The sequence below is a fragment of the Micrasema longulum genome, unplaced genomic scaffold (genome assembly GCF_059751315.1).
Source record: "Micrasema longulum isolate JH-2025_06_02 unplaced genomic scaffold, ASM5975131v1 h1tg000131l, whole genome shotgun sequence".
NCBI classification, from domain to species: domain Eukaryota; kingdom Metazoa; phylum Arthropoda; class Insecta; order Trichoptera; family Brachycentridae; genus Micrasema; species Micrasema longulum.
The window spans coordinates 459,089-478,995 of NW_028277337.1; the positions used below are offsets into that span (position 1 = coordinate 459,089).

At 32.3% G+C, this 19,907-nt stretch overlaps 1 protein-coding gene across 1 annotated transcript in view; it reads right to left on the minus strand.

Moving 5' to 3' along the window:
* The window catches only part of LOC148284324 (protein Wnt-4-like), a 202,672-nt gene that overhangs the window by 14,155 nt on the left and 168,610 nt on the right, over positions 1–19,907 (minus strand). The gene's annotated exons all lie outside the window — the stretch shown is intronic.

The following is a 19,907-nucleotide window of genomic DNA, read 5'->3' on the forward strand; positions in this document are numbered from 1 at the left end:
CAAGTAACCGGTTTCATCGCTTTCGCAACATCGTCGAGACTGGTTTCTTTATATGGGAGTTCAATGTATTATACGAAACAGAGGTAAGGATAGATAATTCAAAATTATATGAAAGTAAATTAAATAAAGTTATTTTTATCTTAAGGATCGTTATCAATTTTTTTTCGGGTTAACTAATAAGTTAATAAAGATACCAGTCTCGAAGATGTCGCGAAAGCGATAAAACCGGTCACTGGATTTCCAAATTTCTGGATTAAAGTATCACTCGTCTTTTATTTAAATAACAAATTAAAATAGTTTTTATGTCTATAAATACGTATCACAGTATCAAAAAAACATTTGAAATAATTATGTAATCATTTTTTTTGTACGCATTATAAACACACAGTAGTGGTTTCATGTAAAAATAGGCTTATATATTATAAAATTTATATACGGAGAATTAAAAATAAAAAAAGTAGGTTTATCTTAAACATACATGAGTAAATTGAACAAAATATGAAGAAAAAAAAACTTTACAAAGTTACTCATTAATTAGTACCTATAAAGCCACTTTCAAACTTTTTTTGTCCACCGGCTCCTAGACGTACCCGACTCTTCGTCAGGACACTCACTATACCAACATGAAAATACTAAAATACACTTTCATACATGCAGTATACAACGGCGAGGGTAAAGGTGAAACGGTATTTTAGTATTTGCATGTTGGTGTAGTGAGTGTCCTGACGAAGAGACGGGTACGTCTTAAAACCGGTAGACATAAAAAGCCGGTGAGTGGTTATATGCTAATATTTACAAATATTAGCTGAAATGTTTGACCGCAAAATTAATGTTTTAAACATAAATAATATAAATACATATATTTCAAAAGAAATAAATAACATTTTGTAGAATGGAATACAGAAGTCTGGGCCTGAGCCTACTTATTAATGAAAAGTCTTTTTCTAAGCTAATAGCAGGCAAACCAACGTTCAGGTAGGGTAACGTTTGTCAGGTCCGCTAGTAATATTATACAATTTTATTGGATTGTTATTTCAATCAGTTGAGCCGGGGAAGGAGCCTCCAAGGCTCAACTGATAACAATCCAATAAAATTGTATAATATTACTATCGGACCTGGCAGACGTTATCCTGCCTGAACGTTGGTTTGCCTGCTATTAGCTTGGAAAAAGACTTTTCATTAATAAGTAGGTACCTAGGTACTTGGTTATGATTGATTTCCAAAACTAAAAATTATTAATATTCAAATACAGAATTATTTTTGCAAATGTCAAACTCGGCTCTTCTCACCAACAGGGGTACACTTTATTCATGTATGCAATTTTCAAAAGTGTTTTTAATGTCAGCTAATATTATTTTAGTTTTTCCAAAATATCCAGTTAAAAGAAATAAAAATGGGTAGAAATTATAAAGAACGTAAGGAAACAATGTGATTGGGATCCATAAAAAGCGAATGTTGATTGTAAACATTTAAAAACAAACATTTTTTAAATACAAAAAACAACATCCTTCCATTTTTTTGTATATGCGTTCTCGTCGAATGCAACCCTGGTATGTCGATAAAAAAAATAGCTTATGACTTTTTTTACACATTAGATTGATGATTTTAATATCTACGATCATGCACAGCGCAAAGATCTACATTTCGCTAAAAACCACACATAAATCGGTTAAGTCGCTTAGGAGGAGTTCAGTGACATCACACGTACAAAAGAATTATATATGTAAATATAAGGTGATTATAACCGTTAATTTTTACCAATGTTCTGCCCTGTGCACCACCTAGTGCGGACGAGGGTTTGATGAGGATGATATTTTTTTTTTGTGATTTGTAGTATTTTGTTTATATTATGTTTGTTATGATACGCGTATATCCATGTAAAAGCCTCTTGGGGGTTTATAAGTAAATAAATAAAAATCAAATGAAAAACCTGGAAAACAGCCAAAGAAATTTGTTATGCAAATATAAAATATATGCAGTTTCTTTTTAGTAGCAAAAAAACAATATAATCAACCCTTTCAAATATTCAATTCCCAGCAATAACTGGAGCAAATTCTGATACGGAAAGGCGAAATCGCAAGTCACTTGAATAAACAAATCACTTAATTACATAATGTATTATTGTATCTTCTTATTCTCCATGTTCTATATACGAGTATCTTATACTATCTGATTGCCTACACAAAAGTTTAGAAAAACAATGATAAAATGGAAGCAATCTAGCGACGCGCAACATCGATTGACGGAACCGAATAACTCATAACCGGTCGTAAGAATATCCGATCGATCGAGTAACGATGGATTATTTATTTATTTATTCACAATAATAGGGAAATATCACATACTACGAATACCGATAAAAATATATGAAATGTAGTAAGAATAAATAATTGTATAATTAAAATCAGTATGGATATTGTGGAGAAATGTTTTCATACAAATATTGAAAAAATATTTTTTTTATGCGTCATGTTTGGCTTTGATAGTTGTGACGTCAACATTTGTGATAATGTTTTAAACTAATTTAAATGGTCGGGGACAATTAAACCTAAATCGTGACGGATAAGGGGCGTGGCTAATGGAACGGCCGATTTTAAGGGTATTCAAAACTACAAATTTAACAATATATATTATGCTTCTAATAAGTAACAAATATTTATTTTTTTACTGGACAGTATTTCATAGACCTTTATTACTTTAAAAATGTTTTGAAAAAGTGATATTTCCCTATTTAAGTAGGTTCAAAAATGAGAGCAGTTTAGCGGGCTTATTGCAAAAAAAGTAAGATTTTCCACTCGACTAACAAACGGGAAAAATTTGTACAAAAAAAAGTAATGCGTAATTACTTTCAAATTACAGCTATTTTCAGGTAGGTAGATAGAACTTGCGCATACAAACTTATTCATAAAAATACTCATGTAAAACACATTATATATATGATCAGTGGGATCAGGTAATGATTTTGGAAGGCGTTGGGAGTAAAATACTTCAAATATTATTTTTTAAAACAATCATTAGTCATTTGACGTTTAAGAAAGATTGGCGTTTGCGGTTTTCCTTAACCTGACCTATCAAATTATTATTACTAAGTATTATCATTTTTTATTATAAGGAATGTAATGTGACACAGCAAAGAAAATGATTGACGAATAAAAAAGAGCGTGTAAACTTGGGCATCCTGACAAATCTGCAACAGCGGAACACTTTAAAGACACCAGACATGTTCTCGCCTCTGAACCGAAAAGTTTGCATAAACCCAGTAATTACAGTGCAGGAATAATAAAAGAGGCAATTGAAATACACAGACACCCAAATAACATAAACAAAGACGACGGGCTGAAATTAAACTCAACATGGTTCCCAGCACTACATACTACAAAAATGGATAGGAATGTGCCTACTGCCAACTGCGACACGGTACAAATTACCCTAAAGATGGCTCCTGCAATGGTAGCCGAAACGTCGGAACAAATCAAACAGACACGGTATCACCCAAAAAATAAACAAATTGATAACAGTGACCGCGAAAACCTTCGCACCTATTTAATTGCTTGATTCACATTTGGTCTATCGTAGTGGTTAAGATAGTAGATAATGTTACAATCGAATAATTAAATCGAATTATTCAATAATAATGACCGATTATGCTCATGACTAGTATTTCTGTTCTGGGTGCGTATACAATATACTTAATTTTCCGAATGAAAATTACCGTAACAATATATGAAATTCTTTGCTTTTTCTTTAATAAGATAATGCTTTTAGAGGTCCGTTGTCTATATATGGGGGTAAAAAAGCAAAAAAGGGGTGGTTTTCCTATCGAAAGCAGGTTGTTTATAGCTTTGATGTTTATACCCTGGTCTGTAATATCACTAAGCAGGGGTGGTTTTATACAAAGGTAATTGTCATCTTATTTTCGACATTTATTTAGACAATTTATGTCGGGGAGTGGACTGGCCGCTTCCCCTAGACTTTAAGTGGATTAAAACATTTACTTGTTTGTTTAAGGCAAATCACGACTACAATTGTTAAAAAGTTTACTGTATTTATTTGTTAATATATTTTAGTACTTGAATACTTTTTTAACGAAAATCCATGCGTAGCATTTATTTAAAAAAAAGTTATTCACCTTTAATTATTTTTTTTTAAAGTCATAACACGTTTAGCCTCTATTATTTTAGAGCCTTGTTGAAGTGGAAAAAACACACGGAAGGAAGTTGAGAAAAATACGCCACAACACCCAAATCAATAGAGAGAAAAAATTGCAACTTACGGGAATCGAATCTGCGACGCCAGATTCACATTAAACCATTTAACCAACTGCGCCACGGCGCATGTTAAACGAAACTTTAGTTTTGTATTTCTAAAGTTTTATATTCTTAAAGCGCATTTAGTTAATACATTTTTCCTTTTTTTTAAATATTTTTTTTTTTTATATAAAACAAAAAAAAATGTGCCCTCACTGGATAACCCCTGCCAAGGACACTTTACAATATAAACGAATGCTTTCTTTTTTTATTTATATTTAATATAGTGCACACAGTGCTTTAATTAATTTATATATTTATATAAAACTTCAAGTACAAAGAACAAGTACTTTGGCGGACTTATTGCTAAAAGCAATATCTTCAAGCCAACCAAAAAACCGACTGGTCAAAAGTAGACTTGGTCAAAACTTTGTACTAAAAAACCATAAATATATATCAAAAGATACATACATAAAATAAAAATAACCTTTCAATTTGTTGCAACAGAGAGCGAAAACAATTTTGAGGAGAGAATATGGGAGTCTAGGCATTTACAGGGCTTAGGACCTGTCATTGGCCGGTTTAAGTGGCCACTTTACACACTGTTTAACATTCACCATTCTGCCTATGTTTGAACATCCACATTTCCTCAACTCTTCCATCCGTTGACTTTTGTGAAGTAAAAGAGCTGAAAACTTTATCATGTGGGTGAGATTCATCCGGCTGAACCAATCCACCCACTAGGCAACGCCTGAAAACAATTTTCAATTTTTTTGAACTTCTAAAATGTAAATGCCGAGACTCCCATATTCCTTTCTCAAAAACGTTTTCCCTCTCTGATGCAACAAATTTAAATATGAACAAGAGAGAAAATCCAGCCAGTCAAATCAAAACATTGTTTAAAATAACCTAATTAAATTAAACGGTTTTAAAATTGGGAGAAAAGGCTAGCACATATTAACTTTTTTATTAAATAACATTATGTTTTACATATTAAGGGATGAGGAATGTGGAATCAGACAATGAGTTTAGAAGGAGAGAGTAAAAGGAACCAAAGAAAGAAAAAGGGATAAAAATATATATTTTTAAAAAAAACAGCAAAAATTCAAGGAGTTCAGGATTCTGTGTATATGTAATACTTTTTCAGGTGACTCTTGAAGGTGGCTAGAGAAGGTGCATTTTTATTCGAAGGGGTGGTTCAGTTATATAGTATTGGTATAATATAATAAACAAATCATTTCTTAAAACATAAACCTACAAATTTCTGACAAGGACAGCAAGATGTAATTTATGAAAATACATAATATAATATTATTATTGTTTGTGTGAGTGGAGTGTTCTGTAGAATGTGTGTTATGGAAGTAGATTTAGTTAAGATAAAAAAGAGTAATTATTATGAATATCAATGAGACTCTGCCTCGGCGTGTAGCGAAGACCTGAATTGTCTGAAATTCAAATCATACATCTTCTCATATTATGAAAAAAAATACTGTTTGCTCTTCCTAATAGATAATTTTTAGCTGCTTTGGTGTTGCATTTAATTTGCGAAAAATGTTTTTTTAAATAATTTTTCGGAATAAAAAATGAAGAAATTCAGCTCTACGGGAAATTATAGAAAAAGTATTCCTACGCGTGGCAAAAATTAAAGCATAAAATTTTACCGCGGAGTTTCTTGAAAATGTACGAAAAAAATAATAAATATGATTTTCATAAAAACTGATTTGAACGACGATACTACTTCTTCTGAATTAAACAGGGATTGGAGAGTTGTAATATATTTCCGGTTAAGTCAACTGATCAATCAGCAGAACTCATCGAGAAGAAGTAAAAGGGAACTTGAGACTTCACACGCGGTGTCATTCCAAAAATACAAAACTTTATACAATCATAGTGCTGATACATAGTACGATTCATAAAAATAAAACATAAAAATTTGGCCTAGTTCAATAGTTTATTAACAAATAAAAAAAACGCTAAACTTTCTTACTGCACGGCGAAGTATCTTGAAAATGTATAAAAAATTCATAAAAATATGCAAATTAATAACAATCCACAAATATGCACAAAAAAAATAAATAAGTGTTTTCCAAATCAACCAATGATATAGTGTTGTGATAGATTACTGGTTTTCAGGAAGTCAACCTACCAATCAGCAGAACTCACCTACTAGAACTTGTGATGTCGCTGGCGGAATAATCACAAAATTACACACCTTTAAAAAATCATAGCGCTGATAATACGATACAGATTTTTTATTTTAAATTTGGCTTAGTTTTGTAGTCAATTAACAAATGAAAAATAATATATTTATTTTTCTATTGACATTTCTTGGTGGAACTGCATTTTATTTATTATAATAAAAATACGTTGACAAAAAAGAAAAAAAAATACAGCAAAAGGACAGAAACAAAAAACTAAACGAAATACCACACCAAAAAATAAGCAACCTCTTGTGCTTGCTGTGGGATTACAATATTAATAATGTAAGTACAAAATACGCATATATTTCAAAAAAATAACTGAAATAAATGAACTGGTGTATAAATAAGTGCATATACTCGTACATATGCATGCAAATGAGCATGCGTGCGCACGCATGTTTAATTACACTCACATATACACGCACACGCACACTCATTCACACGCACATACACATTCATCCACATACATAATATAATATATATACATACGTTTTGGATATCCGAATTATGTATCCAATAATCATGTGTTCATTGTACTATACGACATTTCTTAGGCATCCAGATGTTTACTAACTGAGATGGATATGTTCTCATCATCACTATGACAGCATCATCTGCATGGCATGTGATGTTAATGACCTTATCTCCCTTAGTGGATTCACTCCTTTTTTTATATTCTTAAAAGCGTTTTTTTTTTTAAATATTTATTCTGCTTTTGTAGGAAAAGGTTTTAGGCGTATATATTGTTGTTGTACATTTAGTTATAAAGGTGCTAAACTTGCTTTGTTTCTTTGTTGTTCTCAATATGTGTTATTTTCAAAATGATAATATCATTTATGTCCCGAATTGAGTTATTGTAACTCCTGGGAATGTAATTCAATGTGTGTACTTTGTACTTTGTGTTATATGATTTATAAATAAAAAAAAATAAAACTAAAATTTAAAAAAAATAACATGGTGAAGAAAGTTTTAAAATAAGGTTTTCAAGTTACTTAACAAAAAAACTTCAAGTACTGTAGAAAAAAACATTGAAAAAAAAAAACATATTCTACGATGTCTGTCACGACGAAACCCGGTCACTGGTAAAAATTTATTAATAAAAGTGGAATAAAACCAGATTAATTACTATAATTATAATTAAATAAAAAAAACATAGATTTCCTCATTGTATGATTGACTTATTGAAACAGAATCATAGGATCAAATAAAATCAAAGTAAAAAAAATACGTTTGCTGTTTTAAAAACAAAGTTTTAACTGTTTTTTTTAATGCGGGTGGCTCTTGCATGTTCTATATATTTATACACCCGCATGGTAACTGCATTACTACTGTGCTTCGGGGAGGCCATAAATATAGTACTAAGCAATCATCCACGTTGATGGCCAATGAATGAGAAATGCAGTTTAGCGTGTGCTTTGGCTATAATTGCACTAGATAATTTTTTTTAAAATATGTATGTTGAAAGATATTTCGGCCGTGCAGATTTTTAGCCAGAAAAGTACGAAAAAAGATTTCGGTTAATGATGCAGTTTCGTTTCTTCTTTTTATTTTGTATTATTTTATTTGACGGTATTATACGATATTTGATTTTGTATTATATTATGAAACGGATATTTTTGTCATGTCAAATAATATTTGTTGTTTTAAATATAATGTCGGTCAAATGTCCACCACGGCGTTGTTTAATCCGAGAGGTCCAATTTTCATTAGTTTTCTCATTAGATGGGCAAAGTAGAGTAGAAAATTTGACCACCCTGGCAACATTAACAAAATGTTAATTTTGATTTCTTTAACAATCTGAGAGATGAAAAAAATATTTAAGTAATGCTTTTGCTACTTACACATGTATTTGCTACTTATACGTGAAATGTGATCCGTTTCTATTTTTTAAGATACCAGCAGTATTTCTGCACTTCAAAACGACACAACACGGCAGAGTTTAATTCAATTCGGGAGTTGCGTACTGAGCGACGTCTACAAAGAAACAAATGGGTCAAAACACCCTTTTGAGTGCAAACTGCTCTTTTAAGAGTAGTTTATTCGCCTTCTGTTTCTTTGTTCAATAAAATATACACATTATTACAATATTTCTACATTATAAGGAAAACAAAGTATTAGAATATATTTGGTCCCGATAAACTATTCAATAATAGTTTGTCATCGGGTGCTCAGACATTAGTTTTAATTAATAATCAAATAAAAAGAGTACAGATATAATACTGTATACGTATAAAATAATGAACATAAAATAAAATTATGAACAGATAAAAATAGTTTAAAGAAATAATTTATTTTTAATGTATAATTTATAATAAGTAAGAAAATAGAGTAAAATAATACAATTTAAATTAAGGAATATCAATTAACTAGAATATATTTAAAATATAAGAAAAAAAAAACACATATATAAAAATTGTAATGCGCGTATGCGGTTTCTGGACTATTCTTAATTCTATGGTTGAGTTAAATGCAATTAAAATCGTGAAATACGAAAAATTTAAAAAGAGCATCTCGTTTATTGACAAAAAACATTGCTTTTTGAATGAGAGAAGGCAATAGGAAGACCCACGGTCTTTAAAACGGTTTCGGGTATGTGGGAGAATGTACTTTCACTGTAGCCTAAGACTGATCAACTTACCTTGCATGTAATAAAAATGATCTATATATGCTGCGATTGGAATGCCAATGCAGTGTTCTTTGCGACACTAGGTGAGGCTAGAGAAATAATGATGAATTTTATATACATATAGTTTGAGGTCTGAAAGGGTTAAGTAAAAATAACAATTATTATTTTATCTACTAAACGCAGTATTGAAAATATATTTGTTCTTAGATATAAATAATAATTTGTACTTATTTCTGTTTGTATCGGAGTCAGGTGGTGTTTTGTGTATACTTTACATTAATGTAGATCATAAAGTCGGAACGTGCTCATAGGTTTCGTCTGGAACTCACCCCAACACTTTTGTTAGAAAGCTAAGGACATTGACCATAAGACTGAGGAGACTACAAACATCAGGGAATATTTTTCATAACATTTTCTTTGCCGTTAGGTATTTCTATGGAAGTTCCCGCAAGGACACAAAATTTCAGGGAATTTATAGAAAATCTCAAACGAACCGCTTTCGTCTCGATAATTTTAATAATTCCTTGTATCATAGTACTTCATCAAGATTCTTACGAATGTCTTGAAATTTAAGTTCGTTCGAAATATTAACCTCGACGCAAAAGGAAACGTAAAGCGCGTTGACGCGCTTATGGCACATCAACATCCTCCTCGATCAACACAGCACAAACTATGGTTTGCATGCACCAATGTCCCGATTGAGTCGTATTGTAAACTCGAGACAAGATCTGGACTTTTTTGATGTAAGTCTTAATAGTTTTGAAAATTCACTAAGATAGACCAGATCTTGTCTTGAGGTAGTAATTTTTATATTTTTTGTCCTAGCTATAATTTTATTTAGTAGTATTTTATTTTATGAGTGCCTGTATCTTTTATAAAAAAATGTATTTACCATCGTTAGAATGAACTGCTTATGCGGACTTATGTCCGTCAAATAAATAAATAACCGGTTAGTTTGCAATATACCTATTAGCAAGCTAGGACAAAATACTAGATCTGGTTTATTTTAGTAATAGTTAAGTTCTAAAAAGATTTGCGTCAAAAAAGTTCAGATCTTGTCTCTAGCTTACAATATAGCACAATCGGGACATTAGAGCATGAAAGCTATGGTTCGTGCTGTGCTGATTGAGGAACTAATTATTTATTTATATATACGCCCAATGGGCATTTTTAAGCACATGTGTATAGGTATATAGGAAATTATTATAAAAGAAAGTAGAAAGACATAATGGTATATAGTAGACTTGGTGGGAGTGGAAGCGGAAGAGAGGTGTTTGTAATTTAATTTGACTCAGTAATCGCATAAAAGAAGACAACTTGTTATTAAAGAAATCAAGACTGTTATGTTTGTTGGCAGACCCAAGAATTCTGGGCATAGGGGAATGAAAACCATAGTTAGTTCTATGGTTATCAGTATGGAAAAGTAAGTTTTGTCTGAGGTTGTTGCTTGTGGTTTTTAATTGGGATATTAAATTTTATTGGGCTCAGTAGTTCAGGCGCATCAAAGAATGAGTTAAGAATTTTAATTTTTAGGACTGGAAGGTCGGATTTATTTCGACGGTCTTGAAGAGAAGATATATTTAATCTAGTTTCTTATTTATTAAACGTATGTTGGTCTCTGGATAAGCCAAACCTCCAGCCTATCTTTATTTGTGGAAATTAACTAAAATATATGCCGAACGGTGAATTTAAAATACATAGGGACATGAATAATAAATGCAAGTGTTAGTAAATATTTGTAAATAACTACTTACCGACTATTCTATGTCTACCGGCTTCGTGACGTACCCGTCTCTTCGTCAATCCACTAACTTCGTCAACATGCAAACCCCACTATATATTTTTTGAAATTAAATTTATTTATTCATATAAAGACACACAGTAGAAATAATAACTAACTAACCATCACGCCATTTCCCCAGAGGGGTAGGCAGAGAGGATAGAACGCCACACCACTCTGTCCTGGCACACTTCCTTTGCTTCCTTCACATTCATACATCTTCTCATGCACGCACGTCGATTATTCCGACTTTTCACATGACCACTTTCAAGAATTTGTTGTACTTGATCATGCCATGTCTTTCTCGGCCTTCCTCGACTTCTACAACCAGACACATTCGCATCATAAATCTTTTTGGCCGTTCTTTCATCATTCATTCGCTCCACATGACCGAACCATCGCAAAAGACCTTTCTTAATTTTGTCGATAATGCTTAACTCAGCCTTGCATTTTGCTCTAATTTCGACATTAGGGCACCTATCATACATTGTTTTTCCGCACATTCGCCTGAGGGATCGCATTTCAACAGCATTCAGTCTACTTTCGTCCCTTTTCTTCCAACTCCATGCTTCGCTTCCATACATTAGGGTTGGTACCAGAACTCCATTATGAACTGCTAATTTAGCCTCTTGCGATAGACACTTATTTGCTACGACAGACTTTAAGGCACCATTAACTCTGTTACCGGCACTAACCCTCCTTTCAATATCCTTGTCCATATTTCCATCTCTAGTAAACATACCACCCAGATATACAAATTCTTCGACCTGTTTCAAACTATCTCCATTTACTACAATCTTACATTCAGTCATAGTTACATTTCTTTCAAAGACCATGACGTTCGACTTTTGCACATTCATTAGCAAATCACTCTCCTTGCACACTTCGTAAACCTTTGTAACCAAGGATTGCAGTTCCTCTTCGCTGTCAGCTAGGAGGACTGCGTCATCGGCGTACAGAAGGCAACAAAAGTTATTTTATTTATAGGAAAAATATTCGTAAACCATATTTGCCGCAACAAATCGGTTTCTTAGAACAGGCATCCCTTAAACAGAATCACCCTTGAGACCACTAAAAAATGGTCTGATTCCATCTCGGCCCCTCTGTACACACGTGTGTCGACAGTTACAGGCTTCAATCTAGAGTCAATGATGACATAATCGATAATCGACCTTTCATTTCCTCTCTCCCATGTGTATTGGTGGATTCCTTTATGTTCGAAAAATGTATTTGATACAAAAAGGTTCCATTCCAGGCATACCTCTAGCAGTCTTTTCCCATTGTCATTCACTCTTGCATCCCCAAACATACCTAGAGCTGACTCCAGCCCATCTCTCCTTGTTCCCACCCAACCATTAAGATCTCCAGCCAAAACTATCCTTTCGCTATCTTTTTTCCCATTCATCACATTCATTAGACTCGTCCAAAACTCGTCCTTCTCAGATTCACAGTCGGAGTTGACAGGAGCGTATCCTATGATAACAAGCAATCTTGTCAGTCCGACCTTAAATCTGACAAACATGAGCCTCTCACTTACAAATTCATATTTATTCATGCCCTCTATCATTCTTGGCGATAGAAACGCAGCAACACCCCGGCAAGCTCTGTCCGTCTCAGGGAGACCGGACCAGAGAACCAGAGTATCACCGTGCTCCATCGAACCACTCCCTTTCTTCCAAGTCTCAGAGACACACAATAAATCTATACATTTATTCTTCATTATATCACACAGTACATTCATCTTATCAGTCATACGTATCCATAACTATCCATAACTCCATATCCATAACTCTATTAGGCCATAAGCCCTGTGTTGAGTAGAGATACAAAACTAAAAAGTGGAAGCATGTATATTATTAAAGAATACTACAAATAAAAAAACAAACAAAACAAACAAACCATCACGCCGTTTCTCCTAGGGGTAAACAGAGAGGATAGAACGTCATATCACTCTGTCTTTGCATACAGACCTCGCTTTCTCTACATTCATAAATCTTATCGTGCACGCACGCCAATTTTTCAACTCTTAACATGTCCATCTTCAAATGTTTGATGGACTTGATCGTGCCATGTCATTCTTAGGAATGACATGAGTTGAAAAATTGGCGTGCGTGCACGATAAGATGTATGAATGTAGAGAAAGCGGAGGATCTACGATGCGAGTGTTGATAGATGCAGAAAACGAGGAAGACGAATCTTCCTCGTTTTCTGCATCTATAAACACTCGCATCGTAGATCCTTTTAGCCGTTCTTTCGCTGTCCATTCGCTCTACATGTCCAAACCAACGCAGCACCCCTTTCTTGATTCTGTCCATAATGCATGTCTCAGCCTTACACAGTTTACGGATCTCGACCTTACCTATCATACATCGTTTTCACATACATTCGCCTGAGGAATCGCATTTCAACAGCATTTAACCTTCTTTCATATTTTTGTTTTCAATTCCATACTTCGCTCCAATACATTAGAGTTGGCACTAGAACTCTATTGTGAACTGCTAGTTTAGCCTCCCGCGATAAACATTTGTATGCCAAAGTAGATTTCAGTGCACTGTTCACCCTGTTCCCAGCACTCACCCTCTTTTTTTGAACGAAAGAGAGAGAGAAAAAGACTGAGAAAGATATTGATCTTTCTCAGTTTTTCCATTCCTAGTAAACATACTTCCCTGATACGCAAATTCTTCTACCTGATTCAGAGGATTCAGACTTATACAGGCGCCGTGGCGCAGTTGGTTAGACAGCTAACTGTGAAACTGGCGTAGCGGGTTTGATTCCCGCCAGTTGCAAGAAAAAAATCCAAGAAAGATTTTTTTTTAATTGGTCTGGGTGCTGAGGTGTATTTTTCATTACCTACTTCCATATCCTCTCTATCCCACCTGCTGACAAGCTTTAAAATAGAGGCTTAGCGGGTTATTTTTTAAAAAAATAATAAAATAAGAGTATCTCCGTTCACACTGATCTCACATTTAATTATATTTTCATCCCTTTCAAAAACCATAACTTTCGATTAACCAACAATTCTAAGCTAATAAAAAATATAACATAAACATGAATTTCAATAAATATCTGGACAACCCCTAATATAAATCTATGCAATGTCTCGCAGCAGTTTCCTGTAATGGTATCTTCCCTTAGACAAAACTCACACTTGTACACTTCTGAGGATAACTTAATATGTTCATCCCGGACATTGAACACTCTTGGGGCCACAAACAACATTTTCTTCTTCACCATAGTAATTGCACAAATTTGCAAAATGAACGTGCTGATAGGACACATGCTATTAGAATCTAACAGCAAAGTGTACTGATTATATACACTGATGTTATAAAATACAACTGTAGAAAAATGAGTGTTGAAACTACTGTACTTTGAACATGTTTAATATTTTATTATAATCCGTGCACGTTGGTATTAGCTTCGAATAGCATGCATCTTATCAGCACGTAACTTTTATATTTTTGTGCAACTACAGTGATGAATGGGTATAATAGAATGTGCATTTTAGTATAATTAGTGTCCTGACGAAACCGATAAACACAGAAAAGTCGATAAATGGTTACAAACAAATATTTAACCACATTTATTGAAATGTTCAAAGTCAAAATTAATGATTTAAATATTAATAATAATATAATAAATCGGTTGTGTAGGTATATAATTGAGAGTGTTTAATCTTTTTTTATGTAATTTTTATGTACGTTTGATGTCACTGAACTCTTCATAAACGACTTAACTGATTTATGTACAGTTTTCAGCGAAATTTCGATCTTTGCGCTGCGCGTGTTCGTAGATATTAAAATTTACAATCGAGTCTATTAAAAAAAAGTCAGAAGCATGAATCTTTTTTTCATCGACCTACCAGGGTTGCATTCGACGAGAATGCACATACAAAAAAAATGGAAGGATGTTGTTTTTTTGTGTTTAAAAAAGTTCGTTTTTGAATGTTTACAACCAACGTTTGCTTTTTATGGATCCCAATAAGATTCTTTTCTTACATTCTTATATAATTTCTCCCCATTTATTTATTTTTACTGGACTTTTGGTACAACTAAAATAATATTAACTGACATTCAATACATTTTTGAAAATCGCATTCATGAATAAAGTGTACCCCTGTTGGTGAGAACATCCTAGTTTGATATTTGCAAAAAAAGTATTAAAAAAGTATTAAGTAAAAATTAATTATTTTATGTTTAGGAACTCAACCGTAAACAAGTACCTAGGTACCTACTTATCAATGAAAAGTTTTTTTTCAAGCTTATAGCAGGCAAACAAACGTTCAGGCAGGACAACGTCTATCGGGTCCGCTAGTTATTTATATATTTGTTTGTATTTTTTTTTGTCTTCTCTTTTTTTTAAGCGCCGTTGTATATATATTTAAAATATATTCGAATGATTTGATTATTTCTGACTAAAACCATATTTTTTCCCCCGATATTCTTACACTTACTGAGGAGGATGGAGACTATCTTAAACAAGGGAATACGATAATCTAGGCATTTACAGGGGTAATGACCCTACTCAAACGAATTTTAAAATTCAGTTTTCCTCTGCAGTAGAAAAACTGATTAGATTTTAGTAGACAAGCAAGTAGAGTATTATCAAAACCACGAGAGCTAAGTAAACATTTAACAATAGCCCAAGTCCTCAGCAGCTGGTCGGGAATGTCTCCGAATGGTTATCAAATCATGCGGGAGGGTTGATTTATTCCCCCAAGCAGCCAATCAGGACTCGGTAGAAACAGAAGCCGCTCCCCCATTGGCTACAAGAACGGGACGTTTTGTTCTTCAAACAAAACGCTTCGAAAACAAAAGAGTCCTTGCTTAATTCTTCTCCCATGTAACTGCTAGAATGTTCCTCGTTTGCTTTGAGTAGGTACCCGCTTCTTCAATGGCTGCCGAGGGCTGGGGTTTCAAAAGTGGTTGTAATTAGATCATTAGCTTGCAAGGGTTGGTTTTTAAAAGGGTTTCAAAAGAGGGTACTCGGGACTTGAACACAACAGGATGTAAACAAGATGAAAAAGAAAGGCTCGCATCATTGTATACAGTTAGAGTAATATCACATGAGTAGGTACTGAATGCATAATGAGTAAAAATGTTTATTTACTACTTTGAACGAAATTTTGGTGTTGCTCTAAAGATACTCAAAATTAAAAAAATACTAGTACAACAAATTACAACAGGGATCGAGAATTCCTTAGAAAAGGGAATATGGAAGTTTAGGCATCTACAGGGCTTGTGACCTGTCATTGGCTGGTTTAAGTGACCACTTTACACACTGTGTAACATTCACCCCTTTGCCTATGTTTGAAAATCCATATTCCTTTCATTTGTTGATTTGATGTTCAAACATAGGCAAAATTGGTATTAGTACCAGCGCTGGACTAAGAAAGTCTGGCCTGGCTCGTTTCCGTCTTGTAGCGTCTGGTGGCATGTTGCGTCGGTGATTGTGGACACCGTGTCTCTGGTTGAGACACGCCGCATTTGATTTTTTCAATGCATTACTTTATGTATCACTGGGTGCGAAAAGAGAAACGATGATAAAGATGAAATAAGAATATAATTTTAACTACTTAATTCGGAACATTCACAAATCTCCTTACTTGCTGATAATATTTAACCCCATAACGTATAAAAACGTAAACATACTAGGTACCATTGACATCAATTTAATTTTATGAAAAAATCATTGTTTTATTTTTTTTAAATAAAAAATTACTTAATAGAGCCATCTCTAAAACTTTTTGTTGACTTACACTAGAAAAATACAAAATCACGTGTATTCTTCTACGTAGGCATATTGAATCACTTTTTCAACTTAACCTTTGTTACAAGATATTTTTTTTTTCGTTTTACTCACTGCGCGTTGGTGATAGCTTATAATATTATGTGTCGTATCAGCACGTTGAATTTATATTTTTATGCAATTAGTTGCTTTGGACTTTAGAGTCATTTTCGTTTCTTAACTGTTAAAAGACTGTGGTAAATAATCTCTTTGCGCGCGATGATGTAACATCGTGTTACCACTAATAAAAACCGGAATATTCTAAAGTTTAGACATTTGAGGAAAAAAAACATGGAGACATACTGTTTAATACTTCTTTTTCCATAATTTATGCAAATAAACATATTATTAAGCCCTGTTATAGCAAAATAAATTTATAATCATAAATACGCCGCTCATACGACGCGTGTGCGTCTCTCATCACTGTCATCGACCAACTGAAAACTGAATCGGTTCTACACAACACCCACCATAGAACAGCGTCTCTGTCTTCCTTGCTATGAGTTCTATCTCAGTGCTCTCTCTTATTATTCAGATGATTTGTTGCTGAATTAGCGGACATTCATTCTTCGCGTACCAAGGATAAATAATTTTTGGATTAACATCCAGTATAGTTATGCAAAATTTAATTTTTAAATCCGGCGTGAAAATGTTCATTTGAAGATTACAAAAAAAAAGTTCTTCATTTAAAAAATTCTAGAGATATGGCAGGTCTTGTGTCATATGTCGACTAGTGTGACATCACAGCCACACAATAGTTAAATATTGAATCTACTCTCGTAAAAAATGTGTTAGAAAAGAAAAAAAAAATTTAATCTTCTGTAAAATTTTCAATTTAGCTATTTGATTTTTAGATTTTGCGGGGCTGTTTAGGAAATGAATTTTGATGTTAGTGCAATTAGCGTCCTGACGAGCTGACGGGTACGTATGGAAACCAGTAGACATTGTCAGGTCGGCAAGTGGTTATATCATATTTATATTTTTGCATAACTTATTTATTTACTACACAGTTTTACCCGTATTGAACTTCTCTCATTTATATTTTTATTCGAATTGACCACAATGGCTGGCCTTATATTATTGTTCTTTCTCAACATATGAAGTATTTTATGGCCTTCTTTAATAATGCTTAATAGTGGTCACGGTTGATTTTTCAGACATGGTTTCGGTAACCAATTATTGTGATCTGGCAATAAACATATATAATACAAAGGGTACACAACATTTTTTTACCGGAGAGCAAAATAAAAACCATATCTGTTGGATATTTATTTACTCGTTATTTTTTAGAAAAGGAATGAATATATTTTAAATATATTATTAATTTAACTTTGTTTTTTTGGATACGTATTTTTGTTTACTTCTTTATATATAAATTATACATTTGAGGATTTTTTGCCAAATTCTAACTTATTCCAACCAACTGATAAAATAAAAGTGTTATTAAGATTATTTAAGCTTTCATATTGATCCAAAAAACGTATTATTTATAAAATCTTATTGTAGCATTATTTTTCTTTTTCATATTTACCTAACTAAGTACTAGTCACTTTATGTTTGTGTTAAATTATTCTCAATTTTAATTTGCTATATTTTTCTTTAGAACATAAGATTCTCTCAATTTAATTGTTATCATTTTTTTGTCAGCTTAGATTTGTATGTTTCTTTTTGACTTTTTTGCAGTTTTAAAAAAAAAATACTTATTTGTTTAGTTTTAATTATTTAGTTGAATTACTTTCATATTATATATTACATAATGAATTGTTCACTGCTGTGATTATCTTTGTAAAACTTTTTATTTTAAAAGGTTCTTTGAACCGTTGATATATAAATAAATAAATAAACAATTGAATGTAATAATGCAGAAAGCAGCCAGTCATAGAAAAGAGAAACTGAGATTATAACACTTTTGTGAAAATAGTGAATAATGAAATGTACACAACAGTTAGAATGTTATTTACTCGTCCTTTGAGAAATGATAATTGATGCATATTTTTTATTAACTAAACTATAATTATATCACGTACGAGTAATTGACTGGTTTAAATTATTTTTAAAGTCTGACTGACCATACAACCTATGACGTGCATTTAGCGCCAATCCCTATTAAAGCTCTGATGTATGTTGTGTCGTTTTGTATTGAACATTTAATTTTTAAATTTTGAGATTAGCAATTAGCAAAAATTGACAAATCTGATATCCTTTTATGCTTTTATGTACTTTTTATGCATTTTGATTTTTTTTTTGTTCATTTTGTAATTTTGTATTATTTAATTTGGCACTTAATCTTATTTGGCATATTATTTATAACTCCTTTTTCTTACTACAGTGTAGAGTGAGTTTATAGAAACCATATCTCATTTATCATTTCAATTATGTTTGTATATATATTATTTTTCTATTGATCTCAATGATACCATCGTTTTTTTTTTTCAATACTACGATATTTTACTATTCTTTGTTTTGTTGATTTCAATGATACTGTTATTTTGTTTATTTGAATATGTATAAATCTAAATTTGTATAGTATATAATTTACATTTTAATATTTATGTCTTATTATCTTTTTTAAATTGTATTCTTCGGAATCGTATTATTTGTTACTTGTACCTTTTTTTCAGGATTTTTATTATATTGCATCACATGCCATTATATTTAAATCTAATTAACTTTACAATGTATTTTTTATTGTTATTTATTCTGGCTTGACACGGGCACAGCCTTTAAAGTCTTAATAAGTTATTTTATATTTAAATGAGTGTAATTTTGAATGAATAAGTAAATAAATAATATTTTATAATTTATTTAAGGGTTTTCCATTGTAAAAAATCACTCAATTAATTTTTAAAATTCTTGTGATTTTTTTAAAGTCTAGTCCACACAACTAAAATATGCATTTTGCAGAAAACCGCCAGATCTAATATTGAGTGATATCTCATTCAAACTTTGAATGAATGAGGTGACATTCTGTATTAAAACATATTTTTTTACTACAAGTATTTTTAAATCAATGAATTTATAAAATAATAATACATTTAAATTCATTTAATCGCACTAGATTTTTGGAGACATTAATCTTGCTATCATCATCTATATCGAAAGATGTTTCTAGTGCTGCGGATGTTTTCTGCAAATTGAGAAGAGCTATTGTTGATCAACGCTATTTTCAGAAGGTATTTATTCCAGCTTTTTTTGTATTTAAGCGGCCTGGCTGTTTTTATCAAAACATACAATTGACCTCAGGTAGGTACTGTACCTACCCGAAA